Raw genomic sequence first — 12510 nt, 5'->3', positions numbered from 1 at the left:
TCTTTATTGAGTACCATTAAAATTATTACGGTACATTGTGTTTTTACTTTGTTTTCAAATGTAGTGTAGGAAAATCCATTCATATCTTACCTGAAAACTAGAGATGAGCAAATTTCTTGGAATTCATTCCAGGTGTAATTCTAACGAATTGGTTTTATTTATTCTTGTACAAATAAATTCAACCCAAGTGCTCACATTTCTCTGAAAAGTAGTATACCTTATTTATTTATTTTACTCACTTATACAGTGCTGACATATTCCACAGCGCTTTACAGACAGTAGTATCAAGCTGGCCCCAATGGGGCTCACAATCTAAGCTCCCTATCAGTATGTCTTTGGAGTGTGGGAGGAAACCAGAGTACCCCACGTAAACACATGAAGGACATACAAACTTCATACAGATATTATCCATGGCCAGAGTCAAACCCAGGACCCCAGCACTGCAAGACACCAGTGCTAACCACTGAGCCACCATGCTGCCTAGTACTTGTTGAGACTCATAAATAATGTATTACATTTATGGTACAGGTCATTGTGGATGTGGCATGACTAGGGTTGACAATAGCCACCTTTCCCAGAAAAAAAACAGCCAAGTTTACACAAGTATAAAGGGGGGCTTTGGGCAGCATGGCTTAACATGGTTTGTTATTTGACACTAATAGTTTGTCCATTCGTTGAGTTTTATGAAATTCTAACAATTTTTTCCTGATATTTGTAATATAAAATGCAGTCAAAATGTTGCAAAAGCATGGTGTGTGAACTGATGTTATCGAATAAGCTCTTATAAAGAAGGAATAAACCACAAAACAAGTAAAAATATCTTACACCTATTTCAGTGTGGTAAATGGGGTCCATTTACCATGCAGACTCAATTATTAAGGGCACAGATAGGGCAATCGGTTACAAAGGCCGGGCTCGTCAAACAGTGTGTTGTCCTCCTGACGCTCGAGTTTGACACATTGTGGATCGGGTTGACAGAATACTGGGAGGGGCTGGAGAAGATCCAGCAGTCATGGTCCATATCGGAACCAATGACAAAGATAGAAGTAGGTGGAGTGTCCTTAAAAATGATTTTAGAGATTTAGGTCACAAGTTTAGGACCTCAAAGGTAGTACTTTTTGAAATACTGCCTGTACCACGAGCCACACAAGAAAGGCAGCGGGAGATGAGGGAGGTTAACAAGTGGCTCAATAACTGGTATAGGAAGGAGGGGTTTGGGTTCCTGGAGAACTGGGCCAACTTCTCTGTTGGCTACAGACTCTGCCGTAGGGATGGGCTGCATCTTAATGAGGAAGAGGCAGCTGTTTTGGGGGAGAAGATAGCTAGAAGGTTGAAGGAGTGTTAAGCTAAATTTAGCCAACTAAGAGAGGCCATAGGCCTAACTAACTGGGGCAAAGTCCTCAAAAATTTAACATAAAGCTACAAAATGGTATATTTTTAAAAGCATCCTAAAATCTAATTGTGAGAGGTATATTCCTTATGAGAATAAAAGGTTAAGGAACAAGAAAAAAACTATGTAGATAAATAGAAATGTAAAGAAAGCAATAAATTACAAAAATAAAGCATTTAAATCACTAAAACAGGAGGGTAGCTAGGAAGCATTGAAAAACTATAAGGAAAAAAATTGAATATGTAAAAGACCAATAAAAGCAGCCAAACTGCGGGCCGAGAGATGAATTGCCAAAGAGAGTAAAACTAACCCTAAAATGATCTTCAATTATATAAATGGTAAAAAGTGTAAATCTGAAGGTGTCGGCCCTTTACAGAGTGATGAGGGCGGAGTTGCAGAGAGCAATGAGGAGAAAGCAAAGCTATTAACCCCTTCACTTCCGATGACGTACATGTATCGGTCATCGCATGTGCAGCGGACACCATAGCCGCAGAGTTTCTGCTATTTTAAATTGCAGAGACCCGCGGCACATGTATGCGATCAGCCATAAGGACATTTTACCCTTCAGGTGCCGTGGTCAAATGTAACCATGGCATCTAATCAGTCTGGAAGGTAGCAGCGTTCCCCGGCTGATATCGGGGAACCCGTTACTTCGCTGAAATACACCAAAGCCTCAAGCAGTTTCGGTGCCTATTTCAGGAATATACTAATACAGACCACTAGGTGGCAGCATTGTATTGTTATATTCCAAATGAAGTGTTCAATGATGGTTTTTTAGCCATCAGTGAACACAATGGGCAATCTAATAATTGCCAGTTTTTTTTTTAAGTTACTTTGGGTGACAATAACTGGCAATCAGTAAAAAAAAGTTTTTACAAATATAAAAAATAAAAAAATAAAACATAAAAGTTAAAATCACCCCATTTCCTTAACCCCTTCAGGACCTTGGATGAGTATACTCTTCCTGGAGTAAGTGTGCTTAGCGCTCCAGGACGAGTATACTCGTCCTGGCATTAAACTGTCACAATGTCTGCGGACATGGTGACAGCGCTGAGTGCCAGCTGTTACACACAGCCAGGCACCCAGGGTCAATGCCGAGGGGGGTCCTGTGACCCCCCCATATCGGCGATCGCTACAAACCGCAGGTCAATTCAGACCTGCGGTTTGCAGCGCTTTATGTAGAAACTTAAAAATGGCCAAAATCTATTTTTTTTAACCCCCCCTGCACCCCTGAATTCATTTATGTGGCGGGGTGCAGGAGGGCGGGAGGCGGGCGGTGCGGCAGTTGCGGGAGGCGGGCGGTGCGGCAGGTGGGATCGCGATCCCCCCCCCGTCTCCCGCAGAATTTTCATTGTTGGGTCAGTGGTATACCAGAGAGTCAGCACATTGAATGGCACATATGGAAAGGGTTAAGTCAGGGAGCTCCCTCCCACTGCCATCGGGGGGCTGCTGTGCCTTTGCAGCCCCCAGATGGATGGGGGGACAGAGGGAGGGAGCTCCCCTCCTTCCCCGTCTGCTCAGTTGTGGCAGACGGGGAAGGTTCCTATGACAACAGGACGCCTTCTCAGGCGTCCTGCTGTCCATGGTGCTGAACAGATCTATGCTAAAAGCATAGATCTGTTCAGTGTAAGTAAAATACAGTACAGTATAATATATATTGTACTGTACTGTATTATACAGACATCAGACCCACTGGATCTTCAAGAACCAAGTGGGTCTGGGTCCATTAAAGATATTAAAAACACATTTATCTCTGAATAAAAATTAAAAAAATAAAATACACTACACATATTAGGTATCGCCGCGTCTGTAACGACCTGATCTATAAAACGGTCATGTTACTTTCCCCGCACAGAGAACACCATAAAAATAAAAAAATAAAAACTATCAGGAAATTGAAATTTTGCCCACATTACTTCCCAAAAAAGGTAATAAAAGTGATCAAGAGTCGCATGTACGCCGAAATAGTACCAATTAAACCGTCACCTCATCCCGCAAAAAATGAGCCCCTACATGAGACAATGGCCCAAAAAATAAAAAAACTATGGGGACACTATAACATGATTTTTTTTGTTTCAAAAATGATATTATTGTGTAAAACTTACATAAATAAAAAAAAAGTATACATATTAGGTATTGCCGCATCTGTATCGACCAGCTCTATAATAATATCACACGAGCTAACCCCTCAGATGAACACCGTAAAAAATAAAAAATAAAAACTGTTCTAAATAAACAATTTTTTGTCACCTTACATCACAAAAAGTGTAATAGCCAGCGATCAAAAAGTCATATGCACCCCAAAATAGCGCCAATCAAACCGTCATCTCATCCCGTAAAAATCATACTCTACCCAAGATAATCGCCCAAAAACTGAAAAAAACTATGGCTCTCAGACTATGGAAACACTAAAACATGATTTTTTTTGTTTCAAAAATGAAATCATTGTTTAAAACTTACATAAATAATAAAAAGTATACATATTAGGTATCGCCGCGTCTGTATCGACCGGCTCTATAAAAATATCACATGACCTAACCCCTCAGGTGAACACCGTAAAAAAATAAAAACTATAGCAAGCGATCAAAAAGTCATATGCACCCCAAAATAGTGCCAATAAAACCGTCATGTCATCCCACAAAAAATGAGACCCTACTTTAGATAATCGCCCAAAAACTGAAAAAACTATGGCTCTCAGACTATGGAGACACTAAAACATATTTTTTTTTTGTTTCAAAAATGAAATCATTGTGTAAAACTTACATAAATAAAAAAGTTGTATACATATTAGGTATCACCGCGTCCGTGACAACCTGCTCTATAAAAATACCACATGATCTAACCTGTCAGATGAATGTTGTAAATAACAAAAAAAAACTGTGCCAAAAAAGCTATTTCTTTTTACCTTGCCTCACAAAAAGTGTAATATAGAGCAAAAATCATATGTGTCCTAAACTAGTACCAACAAAACTTCCACCCTATCCCGTAGTTTCTAAAATGGGGTCACTTTTTTGGAGTTTCTACTCTAGGGGTGCATCAGGGGGGCTTCAAATGGGACATGGTGTCCAAAAAAACTGTCTAGCAAAATCTGCCTTCCAAAAACCGTATGGCATTCCTTTCCTTCTTCGCCCTGCCGTGTGCCCGTACAGCGGTTTATGACCACATATGGGGTGTTTCTGTAAACTACAAAATCAGGGCCATAAATAATGAGTTTTGTTTGGCTGTTAACCCTTGCTTTGTAACTGGAAAAAAAATTGTAAAATGGAAAGTTTGCCCAAAAATTGAAATTCTGAAATGTCATCTCTATTTGCCAATAACTCTTGTGGGACACCTAAAGGGTTAACAACGTTTGTAAAAATCAGTTTTGAATACCTTGAGGGGTGTAGTTTCTTAGATGGAGTCACTTCTATGGAGTTTCTACTCTAGGGGTGCATCAGGGGGGCTTCAAATGGGACATGGTGTCCCAAAAAAACTGTCTGGCGCAATCTGCCTTTCCAAAACCGTATGACATTCCTTTCCTTCTGTGTCCTACCGTGTGCCCGTACAGTGGTTTACGACCACACATGGGGTGTTTCTGTAAACTACAGAATCAGGGCCATAAATATTGAGTCTTGTTTGGCTGTTAACCCTTGCTCTGTAACTGGAAAAAAAATTATTAAAATGGAAAAATCTGCCAAAAAAGTCAAATTTTGAAATTGTATCTGTATTTTCCATTAATTCTTGTGGAACACCTAAAGAGCTAACAAAGTTTGTAAAATCAGTTATGAATACCTTGAGGGGTGTATTTTCTAGAATGGTGTCATTTTTGGGTGGTTTATATTATATAAGACTCACAAAGTGACTTCAGACCTAAACTGGTCCCTAAAAATTGGGTTTTTGAAAAGTTCAGAACAATTTCAAGATTTGCTTCCAAACTTCTAAGCCTTGTAACATCCCCAAAATATAAAATATCATTCCCAAAATGATGCAAACATGAAGTAGACATATGGGGAATGTAAAGTAATAAATATGTTTGGAGGTATTACTGTGTATTATAGAAGTAGAGAAATTGAAACTTGGAAATTTCCAATTTTTATAAAATTTTTGGTAAATTTGGTGTTTTTTTTATAAATAAAAATTTTTTTTTTTACTTCATTTTACCAGTGTCATGAAGTACAATATGTGCCGAAAAAACTATCTCAGAATGGCCTGGATAAGTTAAAGCGTTTTAAAGTTATCACCACATAAAGTGACACTGATCAGATTTGCAAAAAATGGCCTGGTCCTTAAGGTGAAAAGGTGAAAATGAGCCGGGTCCTTAAGGTGTTAAAATTAAAATAATAATACTTAACCAATAAAACATCATGCGCATCGCCTTGTGCGAAGATGCCCATTGTCACAAGAGATAGGCGAGGGGTGACTGACCCTTTCAGGCAGCCCTAACCTGAGCTGAAACTTAAGAGCTGCATCGTTCCAGCCAGAAGAAACACACCATTTTCGGAATGTGGTGCAATATTCTTCCACCAGCCTGTTACCTTGCCTAAGAGACTTTAATTGACATTCTGCTACTGTTTACCTATCAGGTTCGTTGTAAAGTACCCCTAGCGCCTGAAAAAACACCTAAACAGTAGTCAGACAAAGGGATTCCGTGGGGAGAGAATAGGCCCATTCTTGTTGGTCACTCTGCAGCAAAGAGATAAAAATACCTACTCTTTGCTGTTCAGAACCTGAAGAGTGTGGGCGTAAATGAAAATAGACTTGCAGCTCTCCTTAAAAATTCTTACGATCTCCTGAAAATCGATCGGGTAACTTAAAGGATAATTGTCACATTTAGACCCTTATTTCAATTTTCATATATGTAGTTACTAATAACATGATATTCCAGAATCAGTTACTATTAGACTGACTTACCCCATATTTAATAAGATTCAGCCCTTAGCAACCAGTCTGCATAAAACTGCAATTTCACTGTTCAGTTAAGATGGCCGCCACTGCCCTCACCCTGAGGCTAATCCCGCCTGCCCTCACTACCCACAATGCATTGAGCTCCTCACATGCCCTAGCCAGTAACAATAGCCCCCCAAAAGTGTCAATAACCAGAGCTCTCCCCCCTAAAGGGTTAATCTCCTGCACCACAAAGGGGTCCTCTTACCACATGTTGCTTTCATTTATACACTGAGCAGATGGCAGATCTCCCTTCCCTAGTGTGCGCAGCTCCAACTCTGCATTCTCCAGCTCTGCTGAGTGAGGGAGCATCTGCCAAGCGGAGGGACAGGGAGAAGTGCACACAGCCCAGGCACTGTTATCAGCTGCTGGGGAGGACCTAGCTTTAATCATTTACTTTACTTAATATGAGCCTGCATGCAGCCTGCTTCTGCGTGCTCCGTCTATCAACAGATAGACGGACCATGCCTAGCAACGCTATTTTAAGCACAGGTAAAAATAGGCAGTACAGGGAACAAAAATTTGGAATTAAGGGGTAATTGAATACACAGTGAAAAGTTGAAATAGGGCCACTAAGGTGATATTAATCACCACAATCCAATACTCCAAAAATAAAATAAAAATACGACAGTTATCCTTTAACATGATTCTCAAGATTCTGAAGAGAGAAGGCCGCTATATTCGGATTCTGAAGCAACTCGGAGATGCCCCAGTACCCTGTCTGACCCTGGAAGAAGTACAGCGGCGTCTTAAAAAGATTAAAATAGATAAATCACCAGGACCAGATGGCATACACCCCCGTATCCTAAGAGAATAAAGTAATGTCATAGTCCAGGGATGGCCAACCTGAGGCTCTCCAGATGTTGCAAAACTACAACTCCCATCATGCCCGGACAGTCTTCGGCTATCAGCCTACAGCAGGGCATGGTGGGAGTTGTAGTTTTGCAACATCTGGAGAGCCTCAGGTTGGCCATGCCTGTCATAGTCAGACCCTTATTTCTGATATTTAAGGAGTCTATACTGACAGGGAGTGTTCCACAGAATTAGCATATAGCAAATGTGGTGCCAATGTTCAAAAAGGGGCCAAAAACAGAGCCTGGAAACTATAGGCCGGTAAGTTTAACTGAAAAGCCAGGTCAACTCAGCGTAAACTTCATTCAGATAAACAGGTTTCCAGCACGAAGGGGATAAAATCTTGCATGTTCTTTATTGAATATTCCAAATGTACACATGGTTTATCTGTTTATCCGGTAAGTTTAACATCTGTTGTGGGTAAAACTGTTTGAAGGTTTTCTAAGAGATGGTATCTTGGAGTACCTCAATGAAACTAAGCAAATAACGCCATATCAGCATGGCTATATGAGGGATTGGTCATGTCAAACTAATTTAATCAGTTTCTACGAGGCGGTAAGTTATAGACTAGACCTTGGGAATCAATGGATGTCATATATCTGGACCTCTCCAAGGCATTTGACACTGAACCACTTAAACGGTTAGGATATAAAATGCCATTCTAGTTTTCCATGTTGCCATACTAGTTTGCATTGTAAAATTAATAGAAAACAATTGTTTATGGTAACAGTCAATGAGGAAAAATGTTGTTTCTCAGTGTGAAATTTAAAACAAAGAAATATATAAAATTTCTTTCTAGTGATTATCATTATTGTTATTACTGCAGGGTGTAATGGGTATCGCTATATATGCAGTGTACTTATTTAACGCTAAAGATTTGGTGTGAATCGGAGAGGGGCAGTGTAAAATGGAAGCTATATTGGTTTGTGCATGTAGGGTTTAAGTGTTTGGTTGAATCTATTTGATGCCGTGATCCAGACTCTAGTAAACGTCTTGGTTGAGGAGCTAAAGGGGTGATTAGATAAGCAAGCACTCATCTGACTCCTTTTCTGGAATAAAGAGACCCCAATACTGGAAGTTAAAGGGGGAAAAACATTCTTATGATCATGTTACCCCTCCCCATGGTTATCTACTGTTATACAGGAAGAGACGATCTATGCCTCTCCTCCTCTAACAGCTGGCAGTCAACACCCTAATCGTTGCTTCACCATCTGTACCTGTAATTTGCCTAATTTAGGCATATTTCAGCTTAGTAAAATGCCCCCTCCCCACTAAGTTCACAGGTCCAGCTCAATTCTAACCTAAGAAAGAGCTTGCAGAAGCACCCGCAGTCACACAGCCCAAGCAGCATTAATTTAAAAAAGTATTCTGTTTGGATGAACCATTTTTGGGCTGAATATTGGGGGAGAGGATTACAGTAGTTTGCACAGATTAGCCTCTTGTACATAGCAGAATTGTGTGCAGGAAGCTATTACATGAATCCTTGTGGCTCTGTACTATGGAGCTTTTGGCACTCTTTGTGGCACTTTATAGTGCTCTGTATGAGACAGTATTATGGAAGAATTCTCCTTGAGAAACAATGGTTCTACAGGAGAAAGAATACTTTGCTAATACGGCATCTCATAGAACACAAGTGTTTTTTTTCCCCATTAGACTAATACAGAATCCAATGGGAAAAAAAAGTCTAGATTAGTGATGAGCGGACCTTTAGAGATTTGTTTTGTTTCAGTCTCTCTTAATTTTTCAAAAAGTTCTGTTCAGAGTCTTATCGAATCTACCTGAACCAAAGTTGCTCCAATTGCCCTGAAAATTGTTATTTAACTCCTTTTGATCACTTTCCAACCGCCCATAGGATATAAATGTCCTATGGACGGTTGTTTATCTCTAAATGGATGTTCTAAAGCGTCCTTTCAGAGATGGCAGCTGCAAGCTAATTGTGCAGCTGCGGAGCGGGGGGCCCTCTGTCAGTGACAGCAGGACAACCCAGAGGGAAGGCAGGGACAGTTCCCAGGTGTTCCTGCCTTCTACATCGCTGTATACAGAGCGCTCAATGAGCTATGTGCTTCCTGTCCCAGTGGTCATGTGACCGCTGAGTCCGGGAGAGTGCAGGGGCTGTCGAGTCTTCCACAGAGCTCGATCAGCCCTGAACTGAGGCTGTGCAACGCCTCTCTAGGGGGTGTATTTCCCCTGTAAATGGGGCTATGTTAGCCCCAGTTAGAGGAGAAATCAATAGTGGGGGAAAAAAGTGCATGTGTTAGGCTTTTTCAGGGGCAGATGGTGTTGAAGCACACACTGAGGGAGATTTATCAAACAGGTGTAGTAGAACTGGCTTAGTTGCTCATAGCAACCTATCAGATTCCAAAGTGAAAAATAAATAGTGGAATCTGATCAGCTGCTATGGGCAGCTAAGCCAGTTCTACTTTACATCAGTTTGATAAATCTACCCCAATGTGTTATGTTGTTGGGGGATCGAGCATCCAGAAATGATGTCTTAATAGGGGCAAAATGCATATATATACACTTCCAAGTGATAATTGTCAAAAGAAAGAGTAGGTGGTTCTGAAAGAGCCTAGAAAAATTCTCCCTTCTAATTGGGAGCAGCAGGAGTACATTGTGGATGTGGAAAGGGTAGGATAATTGTGGCAGGTGGTGCAACAGTAGTGGCAGCAGCAGTAGCATAGCATGGAACAGACAAGAAAGTAGATAAGCTGTTTAGGTGTAGTAGTAACATTGGCGGCATGTGGTGTTAATATGGGTCGCAAGAAGGGATTATCAGCGAGGAGTAGCAACTGCGGTGGTCTAACATATTGGCAGAGAGGGAGCTAGCAGCAGTGGCATGATGGCAACAGCACTAACCATACAGTATGGAACATGATAGTAGGAAGGCAACATGATGGTTGACAGACAGACAGTAGCTGTGTCAAGATGGGGCACTGTCAACAGGTCAGTTCTATTCACCATCCTCCGCCAGAGAAGTTTGAAAATCCTTCTGGATTCATGCCTTGTTCATTTTGGCAAAAGTGATGTCTTAGACAGTGCCGGAAGACAACTTGGTCCGTTTGGGTGTCATCACGCCCCCTGTGGAGCTAAAAACCCTCTCTGAGATGACAGTTCAGGCTGGGCAAGAGAGTACAGAGAGAGAGAGCATAGTGGGCCAGTTTGTTCCACTGTTCCGATCTGCCTGCCAGAAGTCCATGGGACCAGGGAACACAGTATGTGCCATAGAAAAGCCACACTCATTTAGAAAACGAAGCAAAACTATTTTTTGGTAAATAAAATGGACAGCTGGCCAGAAGTACGAATATCATACAGCAGAATCATTTTCACATTACCAACAAGACAAGTTTTGGCAACTGGCGGGGCAGTGGAAAAAACTATTCCATCATTTTAAAAACTAGCTGAACTGAACCGGCTGCAGCAGCTGCTTGTTGTAGCAGAGACAGCTAGAAAGAGGTGACTAAAATTTAGGTAAAGGCACGGAAGTGCACCACATTTGCAGACTGATGAGAGTAAATTTTTCTGAATGGGATGGTACTCTCGCCTGCCTGACAAAGAATTCCACCACACTGCCAAAGACCAGAAATATTAAAATTGGGTGCAGACGCAGAAGTGTGCCACATTTACAGCAACTTAGCGGTACACAGCAACTGAACCGCCAGCAACTTAGCCAGGTGGGAGTACAGCTTGCACATAAGCCAATTGCTGTTCATGAATAGTTTTTTCAGGGCCACACATTCCATTATGAATGTCTCACGATGGAGTGGAGGACAAGGAGGAGGAGGAGTCTGAGCAGGAGAAGAAGTAGTTGATGATGACAAGGACACTACATTGCTTGGGGATGAGGGCTGACTGCCATAAAGAAGACCGGGAGAAGGACAGACTTATTCCAGTTGGGAATGCTGGCCAATTTTATTTTCCCACAGGGTCCGGTGATGCCACCTCATGTATTTCAGTAGAGCTCTGGTACCTATGTTTATTTATTGCTTATTTTAATCTTCCAGGTTTTGCACAACGTTCTGCATAGGCACCTCCCTGCCTGCTGCCCCAATGATTGGCTGATCCAGGCAGTCTGTCAGCCAGTGAGCCAACCAGGGCAAGCCCCCTACTTCTCAGGGTTGTTTGGGGATCCTTTTTCTTCCTCCCTTGTGGTATTCCCCACCATGTGCAATAAAATGGTGCTGCATGCTATTTTAATGTATTCATCTGAAGCGAACCTGAAAAGTTTCAGGTTTGTTTGTCAGACAATTTTTGTGAAACTTGTAATGAGCCTGGTTTGTTACATATGGATTTGCTCATCCTTAGTCTGGAGGTTATGTTGGGTTTTCATTGTGATGATAGAGGTGATGCTTACAGGAGATTATATAGCTCACAGGAGTAAATACCATAAATTTTAAATATGAAAAAAATATTAAAATATAAAATATACAGTACTGTTCAAAGGTTTTAGGCAGGTGTGGCAAAATGCTGGAAAGTAGAAATGCTTTACAAAATAGAAGTGTTAATATTTTTTTTATTTTTTTATCAATTAACAAAATGCAAAGTGAATGAACAAAAGAGAGATCTAAATCAAATCAATATTTTCATGTTTTCTGTGTCATTGATTTTTAGGACACCTGTGGTCCTTAAGTGTCTGAGTGAATAATAAGTGTAAGAGACTGAGTTTAACATGCCTTAATGGTTCTTTAAACCGGATAACCCATTACAGTAAGGTTTTATCACTTCCTCATAGCCATGGGCAGTTCTATGGACACTGGGGGTCATTTACTATTCTGAAATACGCCTAAGTTATGGTCAGTTGCGCCATCATCTATGACTTTTCCCCAATCATGCCAGGTCTGAACTTGTGGGTGTGGGCAGGGAAGGAGAGGGGCCAGTAGCCTCATCTCATTCATCATTTTCTACGCCTGTTTTTGGCATAGGAAATGTTCAAAATGTAAGACAGCTCAGAAGCTGTCTTACATTTAGAACTGGCGCTGGATGCAGATGCCTCTTCATAACATGGGCCTTTATTAAGACTGGCATCTAAAATGCTGGTCTTAATTAATGTGCCCCATTGTATCTGTGATCACTCACATGCTGGATCAAGCAGAATATCTGCCCTATGTTTCACTAACCATCTCATTTATATCACCCATGTCACCAACACTAAGGGTAGGTTTACATATTGCAGTTTCTGTCACATTTACAAAAAAATGTAGCAATTATGGTAAAACTGCATGATGCATTTTTATGATGCATTTTTGTCACCTTTTTTACTGGGACAAAAAAGCTATGTAAATTCCTGACCTGGTACTTCTGGAATGTTATAATCAGGTAATTAAATGCTGTTTATGTACCCTGCCATT

General features: G+C 41.0%; 1 protein-coding gene across 11 annotated transcripts in view; it reads left to right on the top strand.

The window, feature by feature from the left end:
* RASGRP2 (RAS guanyl releasing protein 2) overlaps window positions 1–12510 on the top strand; it is a 304234-nt gene that overhangs the window by 170482 nt on the left and 121242 nt on the right. The gene's annotated exons all lie outside the window — the stretch shown is intronic.

Source organism: Bufo gargarizans, chromosome 10, assembly GCF_014858855.1.
Source record: "Bufo gargarizans isolate SCDJY-AF-19 chromosome 10, ASM1485885v1, whole genome shotgun sequence".
NCBI lineage: Eukaryota > Metazoa > Chordata > Amphibia > Anura > Bufonidae > Bufo > Bufo gargarizans.
The sequence above is the reverse complement of the archived record's forward strand: the minus strand, read 5'-3'. Positions and strand labels throughout refer to the sequence as shown.